Source organism: Apodemus sylvaticus, chromosome 7 (genome assembly GCF_947179515.1).
Source record: "Apodemus sylvaticus chromosome 7, mApoSyl1.1, whole genome shotgun sequence".
Lineage (NCBI taxonomy): Eukaryota > Metazoa > Chordata > Mammalia > Rodentia > Muridae > Apodemus > Apodemus sylvaticus.
In genome coordinates, this window is record NC_067478.1 from 60,343,822 (window position 1) to 60,364,106 (window position 20,285).

Here is a 20,285-nt window from a genome sequence, read left to right on the forward strand (position 1 = left end):
TCTGTTCTTCAACAGGGTTAGTGCATCCCCAGGAGGCATGACCTGTAGTCATCCTCTTCTCTACGATCTCTTCCCTGAACCATCTCATCCTTCATAAATTCCTAAATGTCCTGCACTGCCCAGCCCTAAGGCCACACTGCTTAACCTTCACTGCACAGAAACCTCATTGCACAATTTAGTACTTAATATAAAGGGCCAACCTCAATGGCCCTCCTAGCAGCTGGAGAAACGCCCATCTCTGAATAGCCTGCTGAACATGCTCTCTCTGTTAAACTCGATTATGTAGCTCATGGTTTAAGTTGTCTCCTGTGTGTGTCCTGTGTTTGGTTTGCCAGCTTCTCCTGGCTTGTGTTGCTAAGCCCAGTCCCTGCATGCAGAGGTCATCTTAAAAGATGTCATCTCATGACTGGAGAAGTCTGTTCCAGAGGATGAGGATGCTGGGACCGTCCTCCTAGACTTAGACTCTAGTAAGCCTTGGAGGCGACTGAGCAGCTTGTCCTAAGTCCAGACATGGAGGAGACATTTTCTTCATTGCTGTAGCTATTGCCAAGTTGTCTATGCTTCTGTGAATAACCCCTTGCCCATGCTTCTGTGAAAGCAGCCCTAGGTAAACACATCGGGTCACCAAAAAAGGAGGGACATAAAGAAGAAAAGGGAGTAACTGAGAAGAAGAAAGAGATCAGTGGGAAAAAGATAAGAGAGAAGTAAGGGTGGGGCAGATGTGATCACAATATATTATGGTCGTATATAAAAATTTCATAATGAAACATGTTATTATGTATAATTAATGGATGCTAATGAAAACTTTCTGGAAAAATCAACACATGCTGTCTGCCCCCTGCAGATTCTGATTAAGAAAGTTTTGGGAGTGTTCTAGAAACTTCACTGCTTTTTTCCTAGGTCATGCCCAGCAACTCCCCAGAGATAGAAACTATTCTTTTACTGTGTGAGTCCTTCACCCTGTTTGTCCATAAAGCTTCTGCCTTGTGGGGTCAGAGGTCAGGAGGGGCCCCAATCACTAGTAAAGAGAATGTTCAGAAGCCTCTGTGGCGGTTGCTCTCAGACACCGGAGCTGGGAGGCAGCTGGGAGGCAGCGGCAGCAGGAGAGCACACAGATTCCTTATCTGTTCTCTCTGAAATGCCAGTGAGTTTGAAAGGCACTTTGTCCAATTAGAAGTGTGGGGAAATATCCATCCTGTCCATGACAAAGATGAAGCACTTCTTTCAAAAGTACTGGTGGCAGCCTGCCAGCTCTCAGAAGTCCAAGGAATCCACACGAGCCAGCAGTTATTAATTAGTTTTATTAGTGGCAGGTCCTTAATGCAAAATGACAGAGGGAAGAGAGTGAATATCCCCATCACTACTCAAATACAAATTGTCCAGATTTAGGCTGTGCTGTTCGCCGAACATGTACAGGCCGCTCGCCAGGCCCAAGTGGGGAATAGAGAAAAGAGCCAAGTGCCTTGCTACAGAATCCTGGGCTATTAACAGCCTGACCAAGCGTCGGAGTACTTACCTCAGGTAATTCTCCAGGAGGCGATGCACTGGTTTTAATTATCAAGGAGGAAGGGCCTTCAAGGGGAAGCTGGGGAGGATTGGTGGTGAAAACAGGGAGGGGACAGGCCCTGTTCTTACCCATAAACAAGGCCACAATGAGAAGCAATGGCTTCTCAGAGAACTGCACAGGGCTGCCCTGCTGAGAATTAGTCTTCTACTGTCAACCTGTGTTTTATGACCATTAATCACATTTGTATTTATAAGCACTAAGACAGGATAATCAAATCTCATGCTTCAAAGCATATGTTTATCACCACAGGCACAAGAAGCAAGTCGGGGGAAAGTTTACAAGCCTGCTCTGTTGGCAGGAGCTGCTGCCTGGCTGGTGGCCTCCCCAGAAGCAACCTGGAGGTGGTTGAGGGGAGCTGAGGAACATTCTGCAGGGGAGAGGACAGAATTGCCCTGTACCTTGCAGTTGTTAATATTTCTACTGCTTTCTATGCTGGGCCAAATGCAGAAATGTAAAAGATACCCTTTTCCCAGTGCCCCACCCCCTCTCCCCAGTAAAGAGCTTCCTTCTCTCCCTACAATAGCACCCATGACAGGTTCAGTGTAATGTCTCCTCCTGGTATCTAGCTCATAGGTTTCATGTAGGTCTTTTACACCATAGTATTTGAAGAGATTTCCAGTTTAACATATATTTCTAGGGCTCTTTTGCTAGACTGGAGGATGAAAAAGAAATTATTTTCCATCCAAGGCCAGATAGTAAGTTGTAGGCTACTCTGTTCTGCTTTCCAAGGCTGCCCCATACTATATATGTGTGGCTCTGTCCCAATAAAACTTTATTTCACACAAAAAAATGAATTAAAAAACAAAACAAAACAAAACAGGTTATAGAAGGTCTAGGGGGATGACTTAGTGATTAAAAAATCATTGTCTGTTTATATGGGGGGACCAAAGTTATAACCATCTGTAACTCTACTTCTGGGGCATCTGACCTCTTCTTCTGACCTGCTGGTTCACCAGGTACCTACATGGTGCACAAAGATCCAAGCAAAACAGGCATACACATAGAATAAAAATGAAAAACAAAACAAAAACAGGTGATGGGTGAAATGACTTTGACCTTGTTGAACCTTCTCCAGAGCAAAGGCCTAGATTAAGAGCCTAGGTATCTATTTCAAACCTGGCAGAATATTTGAACTGTTCTGGCACTGTGGATGATGCAAATCAATGGTTAGAACCACAATCAGTTCTTAGACAACCGCTATCTCTTGAAGCCTGCCTCTCAGCAGTGGAACACAGTCATTCAGGAAGAGACTAGGTCGGCCCAAGGCTTTTAGAACACAAGACCTATGCTGCAGAAAAAGCAGGGAAGGAAAGCAGGCCCCACTGCTTCATGTGAAAAGCTTAGAAGCCTTTGGCACCATGTCTGCATCTAGGAGATGCGCTCAAGAAACCCCGAACAATGTCCGTAAAGCCTCACCTTTTGCTTAGGTAGACAGGTGCAATGCCTCTCTCTCTCTCCACAGAAGTGTTTGCTCCCATCAAGGAAAGGGTCTCTGTTGCATTTGCTCATAAAATTGGGTGATTTCAAAGACTAACCTATGTGCTCTATTATATATATATATAAAATATAAATTTTTATATAATTTATATAAAGTATAAATAAGTTTGTTGGTATATATGAAGTCTATCTTCTCACTGACTTCCCTTAGAAAAAACCTGATTGATTTTTAAATGGCTCACATGCTAAGATTCTGCACCTTTTATGGAGATTTTAGTCATCTGCAAACAAAGACTTAACCCATCCGGGAGATGTTTCATGTATGTTGGATTCTGCAGTTAGCAGTGCTCTGTGAAGGAAGGGACATTATCTTTGGAGTGGAAAGTACCATGGCTGAACTGCTGGCTCTGCTACTGCAGCTTTGGGCAGCGCTCTAAACCTGTTTCCTAATCTAAAAATAGGGCCAGTGGCCCTTTCCTTACAGGATCAGCAGGCTGGGTGGGAATACCATACGTGATGCCTTTAGTACAACTCTTGGTGCAGTGCATACTCGATAACTGTTAGCTGTTGAATCATTTTGCAAACTCATAGGTTATTTTTAAAGAGCAATGCATACTCAGCCTGCCCTCCTGCCCCCTGCATCAAAGTAAAATAAAAAATAAAAATAATAAAATTTAAAAAAATCCAAAGCTCCATTCTGGCCAAGAGCCCACCTAACCAATGAGAGTCAGCTCCTTTCTTTATCACGCACATGTTATGTTCCCCAGGACTTCCCAGGGCCCCCTGGGGCTGACTGCTATTCTTCTTGAGCAAGACCAATCCTGGGAAGAATAGTCTGACAGCATATAAAATATGCATCTTCTCCTTTATCCTTCCTTCTTATAGGCTAGAGACCATGGCTGCTTATCTGGCCCCTGTCTGCAAACAGTAAAACTGCAGGGTGACTCTCACAGACACTGCCCACCTGGAACCCAAGGCTTTGAACCCAGGTACAACCATGCCACCAGAGAGCTTCGGTGGGGTCCATGGTGCGAGCAGGCTCTTGGTAACTCTGCTTTCCTGAACCAGTGTCGTTTTCATCTGTTCCGAAAACCAGATAGAAGCAAGAATCTATAAAACTCAGGACTTTGGAGAGCTCCACGTATGAACAGCAAACACTGTTGTCCCCCACCGAAGCTTTACTTCTCTCCGAAAAAGCTGCAGGGAATGGTGCAAGCTTATCTTAATCCATGCTTAATGGTGCACAAGGCATGGAAGTCGGCAGCCCAGGAGGTGTGCAGCTTGCTGGGTAGCTCTCCATAGGACATGCTGCATACACACAGGGGTCATGCAACTCATGGCTGTTTTGGTCAGAACTATCCCACAGTCTTGCAATTGAACAAGGAGAAGAAGGATGACCAGAAGTCTAGACCACTGGTCTCTAACTCCTCTTATTTAGAAGAACTTCTCCTTGCGACAGAATAGTCACTCTGTGAATGGATGTGCTGTACATCTTTAACGTGACAAGTTGTAGCAGCTTATGCTTAAAGGCAAATGACTTTAGGTCACTAGTAACCAAGCTACTGGGGTCCCAGGATGTGTGTGTGACTTGGGGAAGAAAATCTAAGTGATCAGAAACAATTACAGTATCTACCAATCTATTCAAGACTGACAGGGATGCCATCTCCAGTGAAGATATACTTGATTCAAAATGAGGGGGTGCAATGCTCTGTGAATGGGCACCTCTGTGCAGTTCAGAATGGGGCCTAACCTTATTTACCTGGCAGCAGCCCAAATAGAGGGCACCTACCATAGCCACTACCATAGTCACTCCAAGAGACACAAAGGCTCCCAGTGGCTCAGTCTATTGCTTCTCCTTGGTTATCATGGAATAAGTATTTCTGGGACAGACTGACGGATGGACAGATGGACAGTCAGACAGATGGAGGATGGATGGATGGATGGATGGATGGATGGATGGATGATTGACATACCCCATTGCCAGTTTACATCCCAATCCACCAAGTTCTGCTCTGAGGGGATGGGACTTGGGGAATACAGATGCAAGCCAACCTCCAATATCTCAAAGTCTGGATATGAGAGTGCTGGACCAAGTCTCTTAACACCCACAGACAGAATTTTCTAGTCTTTTAAAAAGAGCAAATCCTTGCTCACGAGGCAGTCATGTGCTTAGACACACCAGTGCAGTGACTGGCAGTTGGAAGGAGGTTGGCAGATGTTAATTGCTGCTGTCTCTATCATCCATTACTATAAGCCTTGCTGGGGTCCTTCAACACCTCTCCGTTAGACCCTACCCAACCTACATTACCTCTCTTACTTTCTCTTTTCCCAGTGTAACCACTGATTCCAGTTGTGTTTTGCCAACTTTTAGTGTAAACTGATGATTCCTGGCCTTTATGACCCTTGATAAACTGTGTTCCATCATGATGAAAGGCTCAAGTCTAATTTCATTTTCCTTTCTTCATTTTTTTCCATATGCATTACATCCACTCAAAAGGTGGTAGTATCCTTCCAGAACCTACTGTGTGCAACATAAGAAAAGGTGCAGACCCTGGCTGGCAACTGGCTGCACTATGCCAAGCCAGTCCAGATGGGGGTCACATGACTTGGCCTGAGCAATGACTATTTTTTAAAATTCATATAGAAAAGTTACATTTTCTCCCATCTCTTGGATTGTGTGTGTATGTGTGTGTGTGTGTGTATTTGTGTGTGGATAAAGCTGTGGAGACAAAAGGCAGACATCAAGCATCTTTCTTGATTGATTTCCACTTTATTTTTGATACAGTCTCTCATGCAACTTGAAGCTTGTCAAGTAGGCTCAGCTGACTGGCCAGCCAGCCCAGGATTGCCTCTCTCTGCCTCCCTAGCTCTAAGACGTTAGGCGTGCACTGCACATACACGTGGGGATCTAACTCCGATCCTCATGGTATGTAGTTACTTTAACAGCTAAGCCCTCTCTCTCCCCAGCCCCTTCTTGGGAGTCTCCTACTGTAGATGTTCTTCCTGGAACAGACATGAACTAACCCAGAGATGCATTGCTGGATCCAGACCTTTCTAAAGTTTTCATCTTTCCCTTAAATCTGTGAGGAAGCACTTTGTGAACTGCAAGGACGAGCACCCCACTTCCCTCTCCTCTGTGTTCACAACTGCAGACTTAATGGTTTAAGAGAGGGCCAAAATTGAAAGCAGTGTGCTTGTCTACAACCGCAGCTACTCAAGATGGCAAGACGGGAGTATCACAAAATTAAGGCTAGCCTGGGCCAATAAAGAGTTAGACCAGCCTGTGGAAATGTAGGAAGACTCTGTCTCAAAATTAAAAGCCACAGACTGGGGCTGTGGCATGGTGACATACCCAGAAACACTGAGAAGAGAAGGGCAGAGTTGAATATTTTTCCCAAGTCAAGTGTGAATGTTCTACTCCACCATAAGCTCCCCAGGGACTCAAGGACTCTTTGTGAGTGACACTGTGCTGTAGGAAAGGTGATCTACTGTTGACCCATTTTCTGTGAACTGACTTAGTTGGAAGAAGTTCTCCAGTGATTTCTCCTAGCCCTGGGGAGTGTGGTTTTCGAAGCTGCCCTTCACCCCTCTGGCAGCAAGGCCAAGACTGATAACGAATGGGCCGTGGGAAGTGCACTGTGGCCATCGTGACTCGATGAGATGGCTCCAAGTTCTAGAGCAGAGGAACACTGAGTACCTCGGGAAGTCACATGATCTTGTGTCTTGAGTCCCCAAGGAAGGCAGCAGTGTGCATACTGGCAGGGGGTGGTAGGCAGGTGAGCAGAGCAGGAGAGAGAGAATAACCTCCAAGCCATTACTCACTTCTCCTGTTAGCTTAAGGTGCAGCCGTGCCTGCAGACCACATGGAAAGCCGAATCCTCCATGTTCGGGCTCACCAACAACACTGCTTACCCTTCTCTCCTCGTTAATATGTGAAAATGCAATTCTGACATGACCATTTCAATGCTGCCTGAACATCACTCCATTAGAACCTAGGGTAGTAGAGGTTGTTAAATAATAAGAGTATTCGCAGTGAAGAGAATTGCAGGTTGGGAGTCACACTGCAGGCCTCATCTTCCAGTAATACAATTACCAGCTGTGTAACCTCAGACCCATTAATTAACCTCACTCTGGTGACTCTGTACTTCTGTCATACCTGCCCCATCACAGGACCTCATGGAAGGGGTCTGAGAATTAGATTATCTAATGCAGTGTCAGTCAAAATAAGAAGAAAAACATTAGGCTTTCTGGTGTTGCTGTTATTAATAACAGTGTTGTCAATGTGACTTAATTTGATCACTTTGGATTCTTTTGTAAGATATCTGAAGGATCTGTGGATGTCATAGGTACGGCCAATAACTGAACAGTCCCCAGGACGTTTGACTCTTTAAATGATTTCTTTAATTCTCTCAGCTTAAGGATCCCCATTTGTCCTGAGCCTGAATGTACAATCCACTCCCCACTCACAACACAGAACAGCATGTGAATAGCACACCAAACATCTTCTATCAAGCCCCGCAGTAACTCCCTTGACCACTAGAGGTCTACTCCTTACAACAGGGGCTCAGAGCCATGCTGGACTACCCCATAGGTTTGAAGACCTTATAAAGCACTTTCTCAATGCTATCAAGTTTTCCCTATTCTAAGGATGCTATCCACAATGGTGCTCCAATCCAACTAAGGAACTCTTAACCTACAAGTTTCCCTACACAAACCAGCATCCTCAAATAAATATTCCCATTGCTTCCCAAATAGGCTTTGGGTCCCTGAATCTCTTTATCTCTATGTGCAGGTGCAGTTTGCTTCATTAACAAGCAATCGCCCTTGAGCATCTCTCCCTCCCCATCCCCATCACACACAGAGAAGGTCTACCTCTTCAGAATACTGACTAGGGACACCGCCCCTATTTAACTCATTGAGATAGATAGATAGATAGATAGATAGATAGATAGATAGATAGATAGATAGATAGATAGATGGATGGATGGATGGATGGATGGATGGATGGATGGATGGATGGATGGATATGGATATGGATATGTCATCATTTGATCAGTGTGTCACAGTCAGTCTTAGACACACCTGTTACTGTGACTTCATAACTTTATTTAATTGTTATGTAACCATCACTGTATAAGATTTTGAGGCCTTATCCACTACGCTGCAACCCACTGAGGTTCACATGTGTTTTGGTTCCCCACATAAGAACACTAAATCAGCACAAAGGAGGTCTTAGTATTTCATGAGAATCGCATTATGTGTTGAGCAAAATTCATCTTGATGAACAAGCTCATCAGATAAAAATGTCTAAGCAACTTGTAGAAATTAAGCCTCAAATATTACAAAAAAAAAAAAAAAAAAAAAAAAAAAAAAAAAAAGACCTGGTCAAGGCCTTACTGTGGATAGGCCAAAATCCACCACTCAGATCGCAGTCAGGCCCAAAGTCATATCTTTTTGCCCTGTCATCATATATCTCTTCAACCTTGCATGCAAACAACTGTTTAGGGGCTAGTTGCATGGCTAAGGGACAACACACACTGGGTATAGCTGCAGGCTCAGAATATCAGTCACCAAGCGTCAGACTGCCAGAGTCTTCTGTGTGAAGCCAGCTCAGCAGACAGGCAGCTCAAGCCACAAGCCAGGTTCCCCAACACTCTGGTGTTATGGTTTGAAAGTGAAGTGTCCCCTGTAGGCTCAGGTGTTTGAACCCTTGGTCCCGGGCTATTGCTGCCCATTTGAGAAAGTTGTGGAAACTTTAGAAGATAGAGCCTTTCTGAAGGAAGTAGGTCACTGGGAGAGGGCCTTGAGGCTTTATACCTTGGTCCTATTTCCTGTCTGATCTCTGCTTCCTTACTGTCATTGCCACATGATCTTCTGGTCCTAATGCTATGATGTAAGAATCCCTTCATACTGTAAGCCAGAATAAAGCCTTCCTCCCTTCAGTTGCTTCTAGTCAGGCATTTTTCCACAGCAAAGAAAAGTAGATGCTCCAATTGGAAAAGCCTCCATCCTCCATATTCCAGTGGCTCGTAAGATATCTGCCTGTTCTTAATAGTTGCTGGCCTCAGGTGGATACCTATGAGGTAGGAGTCATGAGAACCAAGATGCTAGCGAAGGGTCCTGGAAATAATGCATAAACTTTCCCTCCCGGCAATTTTGTTATTCCAATGCCGTGAAAATTCATTTGGCCGTGATATTATGAAATATGCCGCCGCAAACAACTGGATTTCATTTCCAGCAGCATAAATTAACAAATTGCACGTGTGCACACAGCATCTGCTAACCTAATAATTAAGATATTAAAAAGTCACCTAATGGCACCAGCATTGAGATAATAGGATAATTGTTACAGTGTTTTAAGAAGGAGAAGAAAAGGAAAAAAAATGGCACAACATCCAGTCATCCATGCAGCTCCCCGGATGCAAGACTGCTTTCTCGGGGGGTTTTGAGCATGGTGTTTGGATCAGCACTGTGCAGAAAGCAACCACTGCTGTTCTGTAACCAAACCCTGCGCATACAGTTGTCAGTCTGGGTAAATTTAACTCTGCAGGTTGAAGGCAGAGCTTCCTTGCCAGAGCAGAGCTTTTTAAACTAAAGAGGATTTAAAGACATAGTGCCCCGTGGACCACAGAGAACACTGACTTGGGGAGTTTGTGCAGCAGCCCAGTACAGCTTTCCTGGACCACACTGGGGCATCTGCCACCCCCTCCCCATAATAGCCAGTTTGAAAACAATGAAAACTGACAGGAACATGGTTGTTCAATTACAAAGCTGTCTGCATTCTCCCTCTCTCTGCATGGCAATAAAGGCACTTAGGGAACCTAATGTGCCTCGGAAGGAAGGCGCTGAAACCTAGAATCAGGGGAGGCTTTAATAACAGGTTGCTTTGCAAGGGTTGGGGGAGAGAGAGAGAGAGAGAGAGAGAGAGAGAGAGAGAGAGAGAGAGAGAGAGAGAGAGAGAGAGAACTGAGATCCAGGCAAGGGTGCTATTGCTTCAGTGGCATGGAGAAAGTTAGCAGGCACAGGACCATGCCCTGGGTACCAGCACAATGGCTGCAGGCTCAGAGGCTCAGAGGCTCTTCTCCCTCTCTGTATCTCCGATTTGCAGAGCACACTGACTTCCCTCCCTCTGCTATCACCAGCCAATTCATTAAAGGCAGGGAATACCCGTGTAGGCAGACACCCCTCTGTAATAGGTTCTGCCAGATAAGACATTCCCAGGGACGTGTCAAGGTATCAAAAATATCTGTCCAGAGGACCATGTCACCCAGTCTCTTGCCTGTGCAGCAGAACTCATTGTGAAGCAGGTGCCCTGGTCACCGGACAGGGAACAAAGTTAGTTGAGACTAGGAAGTGTATACATATCTCCTATCCTACAGTGAGGGGCTTAATCAAGAAAGAATCCCACATCACTACTCACTAAAGGGAAGAACCCCGCCCCCAATGAGGCCAAGATAGGCCTGACAGTTGAACTAGTAGCTTTTCCTCTGTGCGGAGATACAGAGGGGGGTGGGGGGGGGAAGGGGAGACAGAATTTGCAAGAATGAGAATAGCATAGAAAAGACATTTAAATGACCCAGAGCATTTCAAAGACTCTGCACCTTGATTTGTAAATGCATCGAATGGATCAGGAACAGACTAGGAAAGAGTGAGCAGGGAGTCTGCCTCAGCACACCATCTCAGGGGATCCCCACCCCCCACCCAATCTCAGCAGTCACATACACAACACTCTAGTGTACTGGTTTTAAAATTAGTATAAATGTTGGAGGGCAGAAGAGTAATAAGTAAAATACCCAGATTTTATGTAAAGAGGATAGCAATAAGGATTAAAGAATCAGAAAGGTCACTCCTTGTAAAGGAATAGGTTCTAAGGCTGGAGAGACATCTCACTCAGTTGATAAGGCAGTTGCTGTGTAAAGCCTGTAGACCTGTGTTCCATGCCCAGCACACATGCAAAAAGCTGGAAACCTGTGATTCCATCACTGAGGGGAGGAAACAGGAGAGTCTCGGGGTCTCGACAGCTAGAAAGTGGTGAGTTCAGTGAGAGACTGACAAATTAAGATGGAGAATGAGCAAAGACCTCTGACCTCCACACATGCATATACATGTGTGTGGGCATGTACACACTGAATTAATTTTGTAAATGTTATAAAAGAGTGAGTCAACTGGCCCCAGAAACCAGATGAACACGCATAAGAAAAAAAACGCTCTCTGAATCCTGAAAATGCTACACACAGAAACTGGCAATTCTAGTCCCCAAGCAGCTGAAGAAGGAAAAATCCGCCTTGGGACCCCTGGAGCTTAGCTGGAGTCCCCAGCCCCCGCCCCTCCTCCAGGCCCCCCAGCCAGTGCCGCTGCCTGGGTGATTGGCCTCTGTTGCTAAGGGCCTGCTGCTCAAAGCCTGATCTTCCCCAGGAGCAGAGCAGTTCAGAAGCATCTTAGTCACACAGATAGAAGGTAAAAGTGTATTCCGAGCAAACTACTGGACTGAGGTGGAGTTTATCAAAGCAATTACAGTGAGATGTCCCAGGCAGGGAAGGGATGTAATCATGTATGACAGGGATTATCAAAACTGCTTACACAGGGAATCAGGAAACTGATAACAAGCTGACAATGGCCTGTACCTGACTGAGGGATTTCAGGCTCCACTCTCCCAGGCTTGTCAAACAGAAAAAAGCAGCAGAGGTTGAACTGTGCAGAGCTGCTGGGTTTTGGTCACACTAAGCAAAGGCTGGTGATAGCCTGCGGTGGGTGGAGCAGAATCCCAGAAGGACCCTCCCTGGGTAGCCTCAACTGGTCCAAATTACAGAAGCTATGAAGCTATGCACTCTCATACCATTCAAATCACCCTTTTTGGTCCTGACCTTAGACACCACAGAATTCCAGGAGTAAGCTGACAGAAGTAGGGACCAAGGAAAGAAGGAAAACCTATCTTCACTCCTTGTCGTCCTTCCTTTTTATGTGTGTGCTAGAGTATGTGTTCATATCTGTTCATGTATAATTGTGCATGTGTATACACATGTATGTACAAACCAAAAATCAACTACGGAGGTCATCCATAAGCATTTCACTTTTTTTCTTTTTTCTTTTTTTTTTTTTTTGAGACAGAGCCTCTCAATGCCGTGGAGATCACTGACAGACTAAGGTGGATAACCGACAAGCTTTAGGAAGCTGCTTGCCTCTGCCTCCCGTAAACTTGGATTATAAGCATTAACCGCCATACCTGCTTGGCTTTTTACCTGCACACTGGAGATGGACCTCGGGCCCCTCTGCTTGCATAGCAGGAACTTTACTAACGGAGCCATCTCCAAAACCTTGATGTGAGGAAAAGCTTTGAGGAATAAAAAGAGACCTAAGGCAGGCAGGCTTATAGAGTGTGACAAGGATTAGAGTCTGTCAACTCTACCAGGCAGAGGCGCTCTGAGTGTAAAGGGCTTTCTGAACACTGGTCTAGAAAGCGGCAGGGCACAGGGGTGGGAGCGGGGCTTCCCTAACCACAGAACTGCGTATGCCTTGAGAAGGCCTCTGTCTTCTTCGGATTGGGAGGTCCTGGGGCAAGCACAGACATGCAGAGTAGGGTCATCTCCTACCCCAAATAAAGACAGCAATACCTTAACTTTCTGGAACACAGAGTCACTGCAGGATACGTGAAGCCCAGAACAGATGCAAACTGCAGGAGACATACCTAATGAATCACGGACAGACAGCAAACTGAAATAGAGGCCCTAAATAAAGCAGCTGACCTGGAAAAGGAAACAAATACCTACATTTGCAACGAGGAGCTGCCTCTTTCCTCTTCCTCCTCCTCCTCCTCCTCCCCTCCTCCTCTTTCTCCTTCCTCCTCTCTCCTCCCCCTCCTCCTTCCCCCTTCCTCTTTCTCCTCTTCCTCCTCCCCCTCCTCCTCTTTCTCCTTCCTCCTCCTCCTCCCCCTCCTCCTCTTTCTCCTTCCTCCTCTCTCCTCCCCCTCCTCCTTCCCCCTTCCTCTTTCTCCTCTTCTTCCTCCCTCCTCCTTCTCTTCTTCCTCCTCCATCATCCTCCTCCTCTTCCTCCTTCCTGCTCTCCTTTCTCCTTCCCCTCCTCTCTCCTCCTCCTCCTCCCCCGCCTCCTCCTCTTCCACCTCTCTCTGCACCACTGGGCTTGGTTTCTCCTTCACCGCTTGGTGCCTTCAAACACCCTTTCGAGTTCAGCTGACTCGGGACCCAGCTTCAACTCTATCAGCACCAGCGACAGTGGTGATTTGCATCAAGTTCAATGCTGTCCTTTTGGCAGTTGTTGCACTTAATTGAGTGAAAAAAGCTGTCAGTCTAAAGCCCCAGTCCCAAGGTAAATTCACTCTGAACTAACCATCTGCCAGGACTTCTCCCAGGGTACTCCACACTTACCATCCAGAGAATCCTATTCACAGCCTCATAATTAGATCATTCCTGAATTAAATTGACGGTCCCAGGGAAAAGAAAAATGCAAAGTGTATTTGGAGACCAGAAAGCAGAAACCGCCTTGTCTTAACAAATGCAAGCCTTTGTAATTTCTGCCCCTGCAATCGAGTGCCACAGAAATGACTTTTCCTCAACTATCCGTCACAGGGATTGTCACCGTCCACGCTGCCTTCATGTCTCTCAGTCCGGCTTTTGTGTGTGAAGGTGAGGCCCATCTTGAAAGCAGCTCGCACAGACGCAAAGGACGGCGGTTACTGTGGATTGGACCGAGTGCCCAGGTAGGGTCGCTGACCCACTGACCCCGCTTATAAAAAGCTGCGAGGGTCTACAGCTCAGGGCATTTCTGTGCATATCTGCCATTCTGTTGCTTGTTTAAAAGTAAAGTACTAAGGGCTGGGGCGGAAGCTCAGTCAATAATGAGAGTTTGAGTTTTATCCACAGAACCCACGTTTAAAAAAAGAAAAAGAAAAGAAAGAGACACAATGGAGGACTCTTATAATCCCGCTGCTGGAGAGGCGGTCAGAGGTACCCCAGAGCTCACTGTCCACTCAGAGGTCAGCCAGCCTAGTCTACTTGTGGGGTGCCCGGCCAATGAGAGACCCTGTCTCAAAAAAAACCACAAAGGATGGAAGGGAAAAAGGGAAGGAGGGAGAGAGGACAGGAGGGGAAGGAAGGAAGGAGGGAGGGGAGGAAAGGGCCGGAGAGCCTGGCGCAGGATGGTGTACGCACAAGGGTGCTTTACCGCATACGCAAGTCTGTAATTATTTAGGAGAGCTTTGAAAATAAAAAACAAAAGAGTGAAATGGTAAAATATTAAGTCAAAATTTGAAAAATAAACCTAGTGAAAATGAATACAGGGCATGGAACTATAGCTCGGTGGTATAGTGTTTGCTAGCTTGTACAGGTGCCTGGGTTCAATCCTTGGAACTGAAAAGAAAGAAAACCAACTATAGATTTACAGCTATTTAAAATATGACACAAAAGTCTACATTTGTCACACCCTCCATGTGTGTGACTTGTAACCGGAAGCTGTTCACAGTAGCTGGAGTTGTTTCTTCCTTTCTTTTTCAATGGCAGGTGCTCCTGGCTTTTCCTAGGCCAGTCAGGTGCTCCGCCTCCCTACAGCATTCTCCACTCGCGCCCTCTAGCTTGGTGTAGGCTCCTATCCCTATTAGTGCACTCGTGTATAAAAGCATTGCCCTTTCGGGGCACAGATATTAAATGATCATCTGCAAAAAGCCGACAGTCAGACAAAGATGACTGGGTTCAGACAGAGAGCCAAAGAAGTCACCCAGAATAAAGGATATAGCAAAGCAGAGGTTAGCAGTGTGCGTGCATGCCTGCATGTGTGCGTGTGCGTGTATGTGTGTGTGTGTGTATGTGTGTGTCTGTGTGTGTGTGTGTGTGTGTGTGTGTGTGTGTAAATGAAAGAGGAGTTAAATGGGATCTTTTACATGGCCAACTGGAGTTTCAGAAAAAGAGAAAGAGGCTACATCTAAGAATGTTACAGATTAAGAGGAGAGGGGGCCGCATCAGAACAATAAGAATATCAAACCCTGAGTGGAATACATAAGTTCATCCTAAACATGTCATGGTGATCCTGCAGAAGACCAAAGAAAAAAATACAATCTTAAAAGCAAGCAGGAAGACAAATTACCTTCACAGGACTGACAGTGTAATGGACAGCAAGCTTGTCACCCACAACAGCAGGTGCCACCTGCTGGCAAGGGTCACTCACAGACTCTTCACAAAAGGGAGTGAATGTTGCTCAAAACGATTGCCTAGAGCAACACTATGCCCTTTAGTGTTAAAGGTAGCCTTTATTCATTTCTCCCAAGGGTTTTTATTGAGCACCTACTGTGTGCTAGGTAGGAATTTCTCTGCTTTCAGTTTGACAGCAGATTCAGGAAAGTTACTGCTGAATGGAAGAAGAAGGGAATTATATTTGACCCAGGTGGGAAGTGGCCTGAAAGAATCAGAATCTAGCTGAACACCATCAGTCAGTTACAAGCTAGGCAGGAGCATGAACCTTTGAATGCAAAGGCCTGGTATTCACATGCGCCATTAGTCCCTCAGTACGCAAAGTCCCTGGCACTCAGGGAGCACAACATAAACATTTATGAAGATTGGGGATGGCAAGAAGGTATAGAAAATCATAGGAGATGGGGAAACTCAGTGCAATTTGAAGGGCAGAGTGTAATATAGCCATTGGGGAGAGCCGGTGAGACTAGCCATGGTGAAGAGGCTGGATCAGATGATATTATATTTGTGTGACTGTGTGACTGTGTGTGTGTGTGTGTGTGTGTGTGTGTGTGAAAGGGAGAGGGAGAGAGACAGACAGATACACTCAGAGAGACAGACAGATACACTCAGAGAGACAGAAAGACAGAGAGACAGAGACAGAGAGACAAATACACACAGAGAGACAGAGAGAGACAGAGAGACAGATACACACAGAGGAGAGAGAGAGAGAGAGAGAGAGAGAGAGAGAGAGAGAGAGAGAGAGAGAGAGAGAGAGAGAGAGAGAGAGAGAAGAGAGAGAGGATCTTGCATATTCCAGAATAACCTCAAACTTGTTATGTAGCTGAGATGGCTGGTTTTGAACTTCTGATCCCCCTACCTCCACTCTCAGAGTACTGGGACTGGCTTATGTCGCCAGTCCTGGTTTATGTTGTACTGTCACTCAAACCCAAGGACTCCTCCTGCACACTAGCCAAGTGCTCTACCAATTCAGCCCAGCCCCAGCCCCAACTCCAATGCAGGGCTTTAAGCAAAGCGGTGATCCATGAGCTCTGCTTTTGCCAAGAGCACTTTGGCAAGGGTGTCCTCGTCAGTATGTCAGTGAGGAGAGCAATATTCTATGAGGTGCCCCAGAGCTCCTCAGTGAGGAGAGATGAACAGCCTTCAGCCCTTTACACACTAAGAGGGACAGAAAGAGTGACTGGACCATGCCTGAGTAAATCTAAGAAAAATACCCATAAAATCCTGGCTAGCCAAATCCTGCAGTGAGCGTTTTTCCAATCAGTCCCAAGGCTTAACAGCAGAGCCGGAGTAGGAATAGAAAAGTCCCCGGCTCCAGCTGAACATTCTGTCCCGGCTTTTCAGTCTAAAAGCTTCAGTGTGCCAGTCAGCACTGTTACTACTCCGGTGGTGTTCTGCCTCCACTGGGCCAAATCCTGTCCCCAGAATACCACTGTGCCTCACCAGAGACGGGTGTTTGCTAGTCATCCCGCCCTTCCAGAACAGGGCAGCAGCAAGCTCAGAGAGTCTGGCTGAATGAAGCCATGTCTCTGCCAAAGCCAAGTTCAGCAACTTCTCCGTTAACAGCTCCCGGTGGGGCCGCCTGGCACTGAGCAATGGGGCCTTTCTGGAGACACAGTCCCCGTCAGTTTGTATCTTTAATAGTCAGAGCCCATGGTGCAAGCATCTGCAAAGGCACAATCACAGGTTGTTCTCAACACTCTACTCAAGTGACTTGTTAGAAGGAATGCAAGGATCTCTCTTGCAAGGCCAGAGTCATGCTTCATCTAGGTGGCCGGAAGTCTGCTATGACAATGAGGAAGAGAGTTAAGTCTCAAGCATCCATCTGACAGGAGGCATCTCAGGCCAGGGAAGGACAACAGGAGACCCAGGGAATGAAGGGGAAGTCGGCCTCCGGAAGAACAGCCTGGGGAAAGAGAAAGTAGTGAGACAATCTTCAGGGACAGCTGTGGGTAGGTGACTGCAGCACACTGCATAGCTCCAGGGAGCTGCTTGCCCAGGCTGCCTTCTGCCTCTAAAAGTGAAGAAAGAAATAAACAGAAGTGGAAAGGAACCTGGGAGACTGGGGCTATCATGTAGAAACACCAGGAACTCTCAACATAAGGGGGTAAGGTAGATGTTGTGGGAAAAACTCTTCCCGTCCCTGGGAGCAATAGTCTCAGTTCAGACTAACCAGCTCCCCAGGTCCTCCTTCTTTTACCTGCAATACAGAGATTGCAGCTGTGCCTCCGAGGAACACAGACAGAGCTGGAAGGACTGTGCTTAGAAGAGCCCCAAGTTCCCAGGATAAAGTAAAGGAGGAATAAGTGGGCCAATCGTAAGGATGGAACCCTATCAGAGCTCAGGTCACATTCTCAACTAAAGAATGATTGCTTTTCTAAACGCACAGAGGACATGGACAGCATGTTAGTTCGTCTGTGGAACCTTGGCCCCTTGTGCAGTGCCCACAGGCCAAACGAGTGAACACATGGGGTTACAAACATGTGCTAAGCGAAATAAAGATCATGCATGCGTGCGTGCGTGCATGTGTGTGTGTGTGTGTGTGTGTGTGTGTGTGTGTGTGTGTGTAGGACCTCTAGCAACAGTGTCAAGAGAGGCTGTGGATGCTACCATATTCACTAATATTTTGAAGCATAAGCAAACACCATGTGAACAAGCATGCCTGGAAAACACCGGTTCAAGACAGCCATCTTCAGGATGTCCCGCACTCAGACACAGGCTCCTACACACATCCTACTCCTCCCACTGCTGTGCTGGGGTGATAATGTGCTCACAACTGAGAGAGGACACTGAGCTTCTCCCTCCTCCCCTCACAGCAAACAGTGCACCCCGCCCCCAGCATATCTCTTCTAATGAGTTCCTTCCTGAGAAAGAGAAGAAAAGGTTAAAAGGTTCCCTCTTTCAAACTATGGGAGAGGAAAAACCAAGATGCAATCACACCTGGTCCTCAGGGCAGCCTGGCAGCTCACAGCCACCTCTACCCACAGTGTCCCAAGTGCCTCAGAAGAGTCACGGGGAGGTAGTCATGCTTACTGCAGAATGCCTGGATTTGGCCATCTCTCCTCAATTCCCCCACATGGATGCAACTGAGAGTCAGCTTTCCCAGGAGGCAGAATCAGGCATACTAAAGTACACTTCCACCACTGGGACTAGGAAACAGTCCAACTTCTAAATCCCAAAGATATTACTGAAATTGTTTACAATTATCATGCTCAATAAGACTGCAACTGGTGCCTGATTTCCATGGAGGGTAAATCCTTTTATGCAGCTGAGAAGTGTGTGAGTGTGTGTGTGTGTGTGTGTGTGTGTGTGTGTGTGGTATACAAATAGTGCATACATATATGCATGCACAGTGTATGCATGTAGTTTATACCCCCAGAGCCAGGGATTTAGCTCAGTTTGTACAATGCCTCTCTGGCATAAACAGAAGCACATACATGTGACATAGTAGTTCACATCTGTAACCCCAGTGCCCAGGAGGTAGAGCTAGGAAAATCAGAAGATTCGGGATATCATCAGCTATACGGTGAGTTGAAGGTCAGCCTGGACTACATGAGATCTTGCTTAAACAAACAAACAAATAAATATACATATGCATCCATATTCATACATGTGCACATTCGTGGTATTATTATGTTCAACCTTCCTGAAATTTATACTGGAGCCTGATTAAAAAACACACCAACAGGTGCATAGCTGCCTAGCCACATTCCAGATGATTGAGTGTCATAGCCTATGCCCTTGAAAGGTCTTAAATAGTTAAAAACACAAAATTCTAGTCTTTCTCACAAGAGAAGGCCATAAATTAAAGGCCTTGTCTTTATCTAAAAGACATGGGTTCCTTACAGATGTGTACAAGGTTACCACGAGAATGGGTGAACCTCAGAATAGAACACAAAGAAAAAGGAGCCCATCAGTTATACAGGGGTTAGAAAATATGGTATGTTCACTCAATGGACTATTGGTCACTCAGAAAAAGGGAAAAGTTCAGCATCTCCAATTTGAAAATCTGAAACTTGAGGATGAAGGATGTATAACCAGTAAAGTCTATGTGAATATTTAAATTTTTGAAAAACCTAGATTTGGGACTTTTTTAAAAAATAGACTATCCAACCTATACTAATACATTCTATGGCACATATGAGTCCTAGAATACTAAGCCCAGTGAAATCAGCCAGATCCAAAGACTGCATTTTATATAATTCAATTACAGTGAAATGTCTAGAAACAGTAAATGAACACTAAAGGCTGTCACAGGCTAGGGTGGAGTGTGGAGAGGTGATAGGGACATAACAAGGTACCATCTTGGCATGATATGAATGTCTAAGTAGACTGAGGTAGTGGCATAATATGAACATCCAAGAATACTGAGGAAGAGGTGAAATCCTGTAAATTTACTAAAACATTGAGACTTCACTCTCAAGAAGGAGTAATTTCAAATTGTGCCTCACCAATTATCGAAAGGAAGCATCCATGTTCTATGGTTCTGTCAGTAAGTGGGATCTCTGTCACAGGGTCTCAGAACTTCTGGGCTGTCAGGAAGTCATACTTCCGCACATCTCTGTACTGTAGAAGAGGTGAAGCATCTTGGGGAAAAGACACTGGGGCCACTTACAACAAAGAACTAAGCTGTGATGGGAACCCAGGTGTCTCTGATATTGTCCTAGGTAACCTTAACATTTATTATTTTGCATTACACCACACCCGAGGCACCAGTGACAAACAGATGTGCCTGAATCAAAGGTACAAGTTTCTGAAATATACCTCATTCTGAATAACCCCTGGTTCAGTATTCTCAGCGTACCTCGGTGTTTCTAGATGCCTGACCCTAAAAGGTGTCTGGGAGAGGACTCTAAGAAGCTGAGCCAACTCTCAGAGGCTCCCAGCTTCAGTCAGTCCTACTGCAAACTCCCTAATTCAGATGCAGCCTCGGGCTTGTCAGTCTAACAGAAATGTAAAATAGAACCTCCATGTGCCACAAAATTAAAATGCAGCCCAATTAGGCAGAATACAAAGGAACTTGTCACCAAATTACCAGAAAAAAATGAAAAATAAATTACAAACTCTAATTTAAAACAAATGAT